Genomic DNA, 11,927 nt, shown 5'->3' with positions numbered 1-11,927 from the left:
TTGTATCCCTGAAACTTGCCAGGCCAGGTTCTATGTAAGCTTTTTCTCAAATGTAAAGACATTGCTTTTTTGTCACCGAGCTCACAATTGAGTGAGCAGCACTTTTATTATAGATAGTGCAGACAGATGGGTAATTGTACTGAGTCTGGAGAAAATGACGCCAGGATTAGTGTGGTGTGTGTTGGGTGGAGAGATAATGAGTTGCCATTAGTGCTCAGACAGTAGAGCGGTTTAGATTTTAAGTGCAAGGTCACTGGTTAGATTCTCAAACCAGGCAGGAAAAGTCGGAAGAGAAAGTGAAGGACAAACCAAAGATTATTTAGTGAGCGGTATAGCATGGTATTGGTAAGAATGTACTGGAACTGAGTCATACAAAGAGAAGTAATAGTTAGTTAGGCAAATAGTATAATTAACAGTCATCATGCTGTCATCATCTTGGTATTAACTTAAACATTGTCTGCAAGTGGAGGAGCCAGCAAAACATGTTGTGTTGGTTTTATCTGGTTTAGTTGCATAACTTCAGTTTGACCCTCTTTCTGATAGTTATCATAATTATTTTTGCCATTTCATTTAGTTATCTTCTCAGAAATGAACCAGATGCTGAGATATAAACCTACTACTTTAGTCTTACAACCATTAAAATCAAGAAGGCCTCACAACCTTCCGTGTAGCTTTGGCAACCCATAGTGGGGGTCAGGAGCCCCAGGTTGGGAACCAGTGATTCAGACTTTACAGTGATAACAGACTTATGCAGATGAGCACCCTGCAGAGACAGCACAGGCTGATCAAACACCTAAAGAATGCTCCCACTCTGTCTGGTGAGCTGCCTGTTGCTTGTTGCTCCTGGTATGATTCATAAGCCTTGGGGCGTGGTGGGGTGGTGGGGTGAGGGTTCACCTGGTCATCCTGGGCCCGGAAGGCTATTGAAGCTCAACCATCAGCTCATTTTTAGTCTTGCTTCCAGCTGGTATTTAACTCATATGTTTTCCCTCTTTTGATTTGGCATCTTTCAACAACAACAGCACATATCTCACACATCATGCACTTAGCGCTACGAGCGACAATTACTTTCATTACTGATAAATACTTGATTTTGTTTTGTTTTTAATCAGTAATACATTCTTGAGGTCAAAAAGCAACAAATGCACAAAGCACTTTCCCGACATGGCGTCTTTTTGAATGACCACTATCGATTTATAATGACACAAACCAGAGAGAAATCCTAACATTTGAGAAGCTGGAAGCAGCAAATGTTTGGCATTTTTGATTCATTAATAACTCAAACAATTAATAGACTATAACATTTTTAATTCTTTAAGAAATCGGCTCCACATGCACTGCCCTCACTGCTGATTTAGCTCAATTTCACACTTAATCTTAATAACTTATTTCTGTGTAATTGTTTGTCCTTTGTGGGCTCCCTGTTTGTCACAATCTCTCAGTTAGTTTGCGACATTGTGTTCCATGTAATAATTATCTCTCCAACATAAACAAAGACAGGATATGACTCATATCCAGGACACCAGTGTGCATGTAAATATGCTGAGCCTTCTCACGTGGATCACAAAGAATCTGATGAAACCAGCGTTTATTCTTGGATTCACCATCTTTTATCACATCATTGAGATGCGTGAAAATGAAATCTCCGTCCAGTATAACACTCAGAGCCAGCGCTAAAATTAGATTAATTATCCACACCATGCCCTGGCACAGGGGGGCACGACCTGTATGAGTCAGCAAGGCCTGGGATGTTGAAGGATATTAGATTTAAGTGGCGATGAAAGGAGAGGCCTCCCCCGTGTTAACACAAATTATAACCTACATCTCCAATATCTCGTGGTGAGAACTCGGAGAAAACGCTGCTTCGCCTCCCCATGGCTCCAGTTGGATGCAAAGCACTGCAGGAGACACTAAAATACTTAAAGTCAAGTACTATGAAATTAGTCCAACTTCAGCTACAAATAACTGAAGTCAAGATAAGGGTGCTTATGCAGAAAATTGCTTAAGTTGTTGAATATCACTCCAAGAAGGAATCATCTTGAGCTTCCTACGATCTCATCAGTAGAACAGTTCATTGTTCAACGCTTAAAAATCCTCCTTTAGCCCATCTCCTCTCTTTCATCTCCTTTTTGATGAAAGGCTGATTGAAGTGGATTTAACAGCTGAAATCAATAGGACAGCCAGACTCACTTATCAGTCTGCTTCTCACTAAGAGCCGATATTTCTTATGTATTGTATTCTCAACATATGGCCGAACATCCACATCGATGCCGACCGCATTGATTCTGTGCTCTCTGTCAGGTCCCACCCCCGCCGAAGGGAGGGCTGCCAATCGACAGAGCCTAAAAATACCTCAGCCTTCATACTCCCTTCAATGGAGACTTAAGCCTTCCATCCAAATCAATATCAATAAAACCCTTCTAGGCAAAGGGTGGAGGTGGTCGGGTTTGTCATCACTGTTCAGGGGTAGAAGGTACAGTTTGGAGATGTACTTCATCTCAGGGGACAAGAAATGACAGCTCTGTACCAAAGTCGCTCCAAGCGATCGATTCGTGCAGGTTGAAGAAGAAACTACAGATGAGCTAAAAGTAAAGCTTGATTTCAGGATGCTATGTATCCATTTGGAAAGAAGAAATACGGCAGACAATTACTTATACTCTATATGCTCCTAGAGGTGTCTAAATGGAAAAATAAAATAAAGGCTGTAGAAAAAACTGTAAATGAAGATATAACTTTGCATTTCTGGGCCACATTGTTATTAAGTGGTGTATTTTTCTTCCCCTTGTTGATAACTAAATAAATGTGCCAGGCATGAGGACACATGAGACATTTTCCAGCACCTATTACAGATAGTACTGAGGCTGCTCTGTCCTGATATTGTTTCATTTCAGGTTTATTTCAGCAGGCCGTTCCACTCAGTTATGATACGTCTTTCAAGGGGAGTCCTCCTGGGTGAAGCTACACACGGTTCTGATACCAGAAAATGTTTTAGGCATCAGCAACACTAAATGTTTTGGTTTCAGTCCCCCTGAAGAGCAAGGGGCTCCTTTCTTAACTCGCCAGTTAGCACCAACATCAATGACAAAGAAATCAGCGCAGGGGGATTAACGTAGAACAGGTTTAAAGGAACAGACGACAGACCAGAATGCAATGCAGCCACGAGACATGCTAAGTGTTTTTTAGCTCGCTCTCTTGGTCCTGAAGGGTTTTTTTAGCCACTTGGAGGCAGCGAAGAGTTTCACTGACATGTCATCAAATGTTACGTTGATATAGTGAACTTGTTAGCAAACAGGAGTTCATTGACACGTAAATTAGGCCATTAAGATAACAAGTTACTCCTGAGGGGAAATATGTGGCTTTAAAGCAGCTAAATGCTCCGCTGTCTTCAACAGCTACTCTCTAACTGTGTCTGGCTGCTGTTTGGTGCTGAGCAGGGGTTTTTAGACATTTGTCTCTGAGAACAGCTGCCTGCTGTGACCCAAAAAAAGAGTGGTGAGAGTGAGGCAAAAACAGCTATGAGCTGAAACTTACTATTAAGCTCTGTAAAGCCGAGGGGAGCTGCAAATTCAGATGCTCGTTCTCTGTATGTTCATCAGAATGAGTGATCTGTTTCACACTGCGTCACACACATTGTTATAATAAAGAAGTCGATTATAGCCTCTTTAACTGTTAAATCACAGTAACAGTAAAATCACCCATATGTCTGTTCCGGAAATGACTCATAAAGGTTCTCTGTCACATTGATGATCAAGGTTAGTAAACCTACTTGGCTCAGATTAGGAAACGATCATCCTCCCTCAGTAAAAGAAACCAGTGTTGAACTGCACTCTGCAGTGTCAAAGCCACACCCTTTGTCCACCCTGTCCTCCTCACTAATGGCGAAGACCCACTAAACGCAATGCAGAGCAAAGAGGAGTTTGACCCATTCATTTTCTATAGACACAGGTGAATCTCCTTCCTGTCCTTTTAAACTGTTAATAGTGTCAGCAGTATTTCACTTTGAGTTTTACTTCTGCCAGAAATGATATTTCCTCTGAGTTTTACCTCAGAGATGGTCGTTCTTGAGCCCCACAGGGGATTTACACCCATATATGTATATACATAACAAACATAATGCAGACACATGTTTCATGTCTGACCCAGTACTTTGGGTGAAGGACAACATTTATTTGTGCAGAGTGAGTTCAGCTGACTTATTCAACTTTGTTAGACATGCTCTCTCTCTCTTTCTCTCTCTCTCTCTGTGTTAATGAAAGGCATGCAGTCTTAGTCATGACTCTGCTCTCTGTGAGTACATTTGAGAGTCGACCCAGGGGATCCTAGAGGCCATTTACTCCACACAACACACCCACACGCATGGAGGCACATACAAACTCACTCACACACACACAATCAAGTCAGCGACACACACACGCACATGCACACACACCAGAGACCTCTGGAGTTGATGGAGCTCCCTGCCGGAGCCACGGGTGAGGTAGGAAAGGGTGGGAGAGACACAGAGGGAAGCTGAAGGCTCTCAGAAAACCATAGACGGGGAAATATATTGAAGAGGGAATGGAGGAGAGGAACAAAACCGAGAGATTGATCGAAGCTCAAAACCGCAGGGCAGAGGGTATGTCGAGGAGAGAACAGCAAGGGCTGCTGGGAAAATAAGATTAAGCAAAAAGCTGGAAAGATAAGGAAAGGAGGAGGAGTGGAACAAGAGAGGAGAAGCAGGGGAGGGAAGCGCAGGTAGGTAGTATGAACAGAAGCATGAGGGACAGAATTGTAATTGGTGATCACAGTGATGCAAAAAAAAATCATTTTCGTCATTATTATTATTTTATTTAGGTTCCATCTACTTGACACCAACTAACATGACAAATCCAATCAGAGTAGGGGACTGAAGTCTTTGTTTGACACCACGATTGATATTATTCATTTTTCATCTTCACATATATATTCACATTCCTGCTGAATAACCCAAATTAAAGAACCCAACAAATGTACAAGCATTTTATTAAACCCTGCAATCAATTAATATCAAAGTTGCGTCCTGATGATTGATGAAGTGTTATTGGTCTGCTGTTGTTCGCATGCATTATATCGCAGAGAGAAAGAGAAACTAATCATCAGTAATCCACTCAAAAACGCCCACAGTGGCATTCTGTTACAAAAAAAACAACAACAGCTGTTTGGACTAATAAGTGTAATTGCAACAGTATCACTGATCACTCAGTTTCCATTTGATTGACATTTACCCAGAGTCCCCTGCATTACCTGGAGGAAAGGCAGCCTGCTTCACAGTCATTACTGTCACTCAGTGTTAAGCAACCTAATGACCATTTACGCTCCAAATCTGGATGACTTCTTTTTTATCATTTGCGTTTGAGTGATCATCTGTGAGTCTTCCTGTTAATTAGATTTGTGCTCAATCTTTTTATGATCAGTGCTCTTTGGTCTGCCGTCAGTCAAACTGTCACCTTTTCAGGAACTGAAGTTTGAATGTCTGTAGGTGGCTTTGTTCATCCATGGTGGCTATGACTACTCATTATTATTGTGTTTACTGATTGTGCTCACCAGCCTGTTTCCAGCAGCAGTATCCAGCTGTTTTCAGCCAGAAAACTCTTGATAAACCAACTGTGCACTAACCTGCCCAGCACCAAATATTAAAGATGTACACACACAGATTAATCTCCAACCTCGGCAGGTGTATGGAGTTTTATGATCTGTTTTTACACATGAAACTTAAAGCTATGTAAACAAACGGTATATGCTATCTGCCAGACAGGCTATAAGGCTGTAATAAAACTTGACAAAAGCTTGCAATTCCCATCTCATGCGTTTAAAAATTTCTACTGCTGCAACTACAATTATTTTCACTATCAATGAATCTGCAGTTCTTTGTCAATTAATTGATTCATTGTTTGATGTATAAAATGTCAGAAAACTGTGAAAATGCCCCCTCCTTAGGACAAAGGTGAGTCCAAAACTTTAAAATATTTAGTTTACTCTCGCTAAAGACAAAGAAAATCAAAACCTCACAACTGAGAAGGTGGAATCAGACAATGTTTGGCATTTTTACTTAAAAATGATTAATCGATTATCAAAATTGTTGACATAATCAGGACTCACGTTTAATCAAACTACATGCTTGGAGGATTGTTCTCACAAACGAGCGCTGGGTCCCGTGTAATTACGTGTCTGATTTTACTACCACGACATTTTGGCATCACTTTACTGATGAGGAAAAGATGTTAATTCTGAGTCTGATTATAAATGGTGTTTTCTGAGGCTGCGGTGTAATGTTTGCTTGTTAGACTGTGAAATGCAGCTCTGAGCTTCTGTGGTTTGGTACAGTATGTGTGAGGCTACTGACCTTTGAGGAAAAGGTCATCCCTGTTTGTGCACATAACCAAAGTCTCTGCAGTGGAGTCGAACAAAAACAAAGGACCATCAGATATAAAAAGGAACGCTGCCTTCTTCATGACCTTAGATGTTATTTACAGTCTATAGGATTTAAAATAGCTGTTGTTGTTATCTTAAAAAGGCCTTCCCCCAAAAAATCAATTATTTTATTATTAGAAAATAATCAGTTTCTGTATGCAGTACAAAATTGGTGTGTGGTCCATTAATTTGTGCAGTAATAAGTCACACTAATAAATCAAAGTAACTAAAACAACACAACAAATTTCACATTAATCTGAAAACAAAAAAAGAAACAAATTAAACTTTGCAAAGATTCCAATTAGTTCCTGAATGCAGCCAAGCTTCACTTCATACACTGTGTAATTGAAAAGAGCCACGTTTCCATTGTAACACTTACAGATTTTGTATTAATTAATGCTGTCCTTAGAGAGCCTCTGCTACTTTTTGCTTGGGCTGATTTTCTGTAGTCTGAAGATTACAAGGCCATTGGTGTAGATGTTGGTACTGCACGGTCTAATCTGTTTGGCAACAAAGCAGAAGGTCTCAGGGAAATAAATCTGAGCCCTCAAAGTATGACAGAGAAGTGCTGCCTGCCAAATGGCCTGCTGGAGCTGCACGCCTCATTTCGTCAAGAACAGAGCTCTTACCTCAGTCAGTTTTGGCAATATAGTGGGGTTTTTTTACTTTCAAACCAATGAAATATTCCAGTTTCTCTTTGAAAGAGAGTCAGAGAGAGATTTAGGGTACTTTATTTAATCTGTCTTCAAAGCTACTCCAGCAAAGATATTTATGTAGAAATACACCCGTTTTATCAGCATTAAACATGAGGAGGAGCAGCAGTAGAGAGGACTGTCCCATCGCCACCAGCCGCACATTCAGCCTCTTTGCTCAAATAATATTCCGTTAATGAGAACCGTGGTCTCTGCTTACAGGGAGTTAGGAATTAAAAGTTTAAGGCAAAAAATCCAAACTTTGGTTTTGGTCTTTGGTTTGTCCATAAAAAACTGGACCCATGAACCAACATTATCTGTTTCCTCTCATATCTTTAGTTAAGAACAGCATCTAATTCATCTTTTCATTATTCATTAATCTGAGACTGTCCAACAGCATCAGTCATCTTAGCAAACGCCCCAAAACAACATTTGTTTACCTTCAAGTGACAAAGCTCCCTAGTGGTAATTATGATTCTTGTCCGTGGGGAGGAAACGGTGTCACATTGTTTTAGAGCAACAAAGTCTGCAGAGAAAGGAGGTCACAGTGGATGATGGTTCAAGAAAACACTGGATTTTGATTCAGGAGTCCGCTGTCCACTTCCTTTCTACCCACAGTTAACATTGGTTTCGTTTGACCATGATGACAAAGGTTCCCAAACCTTAACCAAGAATTTGTTTTGACCATAACCATAATCTCTCCCTAAAACTAATGAAATCTTAACCATAGTGATCTGTATTAGTTTTGGAGGACTGCACTGGTAAAGGATGTTGTCCTACCTCAGGCTTCTTTCCTTATTGTCCTGTTTGTGAGGATAATGTTAGTTACTGTATATAGAGCCTATATGTAGTATCATAATAGAACAAATATATTGTAGTGTAAGATTATAGTTGTAACGATTTACAGGATGTCTTAAAATTCCTTGTTTCGTGCAGCCAACAGTCAAAGATACACCATTAAAATTTTATGAAACACAGAAAAATTATGAAATAAATTGAATATCTGTTCAGTATTGGATTATATAATAATATAAATAAGAGTGGAATATTAATAACAAACAAATGGAAACAATATGTCTACTCTAATCCTCTGCACAAACTTATACTTGTAACAACTTGCACATATACAGTTTAGTTTATTTACAGTTTAAATGTTTGCACTCCATATCTCTTACTTGCATACTGCACATAGTGTGTATATTTTTAATTATAGTCTTTATGTTTTCTATTTTATATATCTTTATAATATATTTTTTTGTCTTAATTCTATACTCTGTTTTGCATTACATTTTCCCCTGTGTCGCTGTGTCAAATTTGTATTTCTTCCATGGGAGATCAATAAAGGAACATCTTATCTTATCTGATCTTATCCAAAGAAGAAGAAAAAGGGAATTACTTTGTGGGGGACGTTTATGGTCCCGGGAAATAGTGGCAGAGTGAGACCTCTTATTGTCTCTGTGAGCTACCTCAGGTCTGACAACACCTGTGTTTCTCTCCTTTTACCTGTCAGTCTGTAAACAACACCATGCTGTCTGAAACGCTCTCCACCTCCACTTTGGCGAGGAGAGGATTCGCCACGGTGAACAGTCTCACTGCGTGCACATACAGGTTAGCTACAGCTGGCTAGCTAACAAGCAGCACAAAGTTCACTTAGTTGTCTGTGCAGGATCACGGTACAAAAAAAGAGCCCTGACTCTGTGTGTTTTTCCTGCAAAGCGTAACATTAGACAGCCATTTGGGACACTGAGTTTTACTCTGTCGGTATCGAAATTTGGTACAGAATGACAAGGCATTGTTCAGTAGTATTGATGCAAGTTGGTTGGTGCCATTAAAGTCCCAAAATTTGTTACCCAGCCATTGTTCTCATTAATATAGAGCAACACAGACCAACTGTTTTGATAAAACATAAATGTCCTTGGTGTCATTTGGGTGCAGAATTAACTCCTTTAGCATGAACTCTGCAGGTTATTTAGGAGCAAAAAGAAATCAGGAAAGAGAAAACACAAGAGGATGGTGAAAGGCACCAGGGGAGGAGCGGATGAAGAGATTGAAACAGCGGATTTGTAGTAGAAATTGTGTTCCATTTAAAGTACTGCCTTGCTTTAACTGGTCCACGAGGACTAATAAAGCTGCATTACTGCACCACAGGGACACAGGTGGGAACACGGAGTGAGGGAAAGGGAGAGAGAGATGAAACAGAAGGAAGGAATGAGTGGGAGAGTTGGAGAAATTAGGGAGAGAAGAGGAATGGATTGCTTAAGAAATTAAAAAAAAGAGAATATGGTTGAATAGGGAAAGAGAAATTCAGGTATAAGTATCACAGGACAGAGGTGGAGGAGGAGGAAGGATGAACGAAGAAGGCAGAGGAGAAAGTAGAAAAGGTACAAGGAAGTTAAAGGAGATCAGCAGGGCGAAAAAAAGAAGAAGCTGCCACAAACAAGCCCATTTCACAACATGCTACACATGGACAGAGACTCACACACACACATGCACCTGCACATGTCCTCACACACACACACACACACACACACACACACAAACACACACACAAGCGAGTGTCTAAGGAAGGGTGGCATTGTGAGACGCTGCAACAATAGGTCCTGACAGCTCTCTCTGGCAGACCCTCGCCTGTCTGCTGCCATTGCTCTGGGCACTGGGTGTGCGTTTCTGTGTGTGTGTGTGTCTGTGAGCGCGTGTGTGTGTGTGAGCGAGTTGACACACGGCCTGTGACAGTGATCCGAACTGAAGTCTGGAGTCTGACTCACCTCCGCTTCAGCGGCGGACGCTCTGAGCCGACACCAAACACTAAGGGAGTCCTGCTCACTACGGCTTGTCGGGGTAATACCTTCTATCCATCCGTCCATTCTTCTGTCCGACTGTGTGTGTGTGAGTGTGTGTAGGTGTGTGCGCGTGTGTGTGCGCGTGTGTGTAGCATTTTATAAGATGTTTTGGGCCCCAAATTCCCTTGAGCTTCTGAAGGTTTCTGTTCGGAATTTGATGTCCCTTATGATTCAAAGAAAAACACAGTGATCTTTCTCTTGGGGTATTGTAAAAAATACTTTGTAATGTATTTTTATTTTTCTTTGACTGTAATAATCTGCATACTTATATTTGCATAATACAAATGTCTGTTTTACTACTTACTACCACCAACTGATATAACACAATAGTTATAAACTGATATCGAGAGCCCGAAAGGTTTTCCAAGTGTATCGTTGTGCTTTCCTAGTTAAGAAAATGACCCTAGGAATAAGAAGAAGACTTTGATTGTTTCAAACCATTGGGGAAGTCTTCCTCAGCTCATCAAGTTTGAAACTTTCCTGTTAATGGCCAGGAGGGTACTCATCCAACTCAATGAAGATACTTTGAGTTTAAGTTGGGGCTTTTCCTTCTTCACAGACTGCTTTGTGGGATTTACAGACAGGGAACTGAAGCCGTTATATCCATCTATGTTTTCTTCAAAGAGAGAGAGAGTAGCTGGTCTACCGCTGCCTCGATTAGTTTGGTTGTGTGACTACAGTGTTTTAACATATTCACACATCTTAACGGACGGGACCGGACTGAAGCCTTGGGACAGGCAGCAGAGATGAACCCAGTGAATGTGGCCTCTCTGTCCGTGCACTGAGTGACGCTGTGGTGTGACCCCCGAGACCCGTGGGGGCTCCGCAAGCTGCTGCCATTTTCCACCAGTGCCTGTCCTGCTTGGTCCTCTGTAAGCTTGAGTGGACTTAATTGTTTATTTTAATGTAAATTTGCATCGCTGCCAACATATCCGCAGGCAAGTATTCCGTGTGTGTGTGAAGGCCTTTATTCAATCATGTACTTCCAAGCGCACATTAAAGGTAGAGTACTTGTAGCAAGGGGCATCCTGCTGTCCTGGCAGTTAATATCTTGCACTATATACTATGACTGCAACATGGCCTTGTTTCCTGTCACCTGTTCAGTCTACCTTCAAATAATGGCAAAAATGCCCCCCAAAATACTCTGAACATGAATGCTGTTAGTCTGCTGTTTGAATCCCCATCCAGAGTTCTAAAATTTCTGGCTTATTTTTCACCTTTACCTTCCTTTTTTTGTTTTTTGAACACTGTGGTATTTTAAATCTTGGCTCAGTCTCATAAAAATTTCAGATAGACGGTATCCTTCACCTGTGTCTCTAAAAAGCTGAACCATGCTCCTGGCTTTTCTGTCCATATTTTAAAATACACTGTATGTACTGGATAGTAAAATATGACAGCATACGAATGGCCATGAACAGTGCTTGACTAAAGAAAAAAACGTTTTGATCAACAGTTACATCTTCTCTCTGACAGAAGCCTTGTTTATACAGTAACAGACTAATTTCAATGGCTTGTGTGCTAATTCGAGGTCATGCGAGGTCGCTGCCGTGCTGGAGCTCACACCGCTCTGATTATGTTGTTTAGTGTGAGATTCTCAGCTGTGCAGTCAGAGCGAGTAAAAACACAAATACTAAGCCGTGTGCTCCAGTTATACCTCTTTAATTTGATTTTATCTTGCACAGCCTGCTTAGTGTGAGGTACTGTAAATACATTTTCACGCCCTGGGGGGGAAAGCAGTTCAAGTAAATATATCTTTCGGAGTTGATGTTTCAGCCTGCTGTTCAGCCTACCTTGAGGCAAACTGTAATTCTGTTTCTAAAACTCCCCAAAAAGGTCCAAGCTGATGGCTGAGCAATTGCTGTGGGGTTTCTATTGAACAAAGACTGCTTTCCAGCATGGATTACACTGTAGGAGGTAACGAGAGATACGTTGTGACAACAATTGCAACAGCCCCATTAAAAAAAAT

This window comes from Morone saxatilis, unplaced genomic scaffold (assembly GCF_004916995.1).
Source record: "Morone saxatilis isolate NCDOM2014 unplaced genomic scaffold, NCSU_SB_2.0 Contig9, whole genome shotgun sequence".
NCBI lineage: Eukaryota > Metazoa > Chordata > Actinopteri > Moronidae > Morone > Morone saxatilis.
This window is presented reverse-complemented; position numbering follows the sequence as displayed.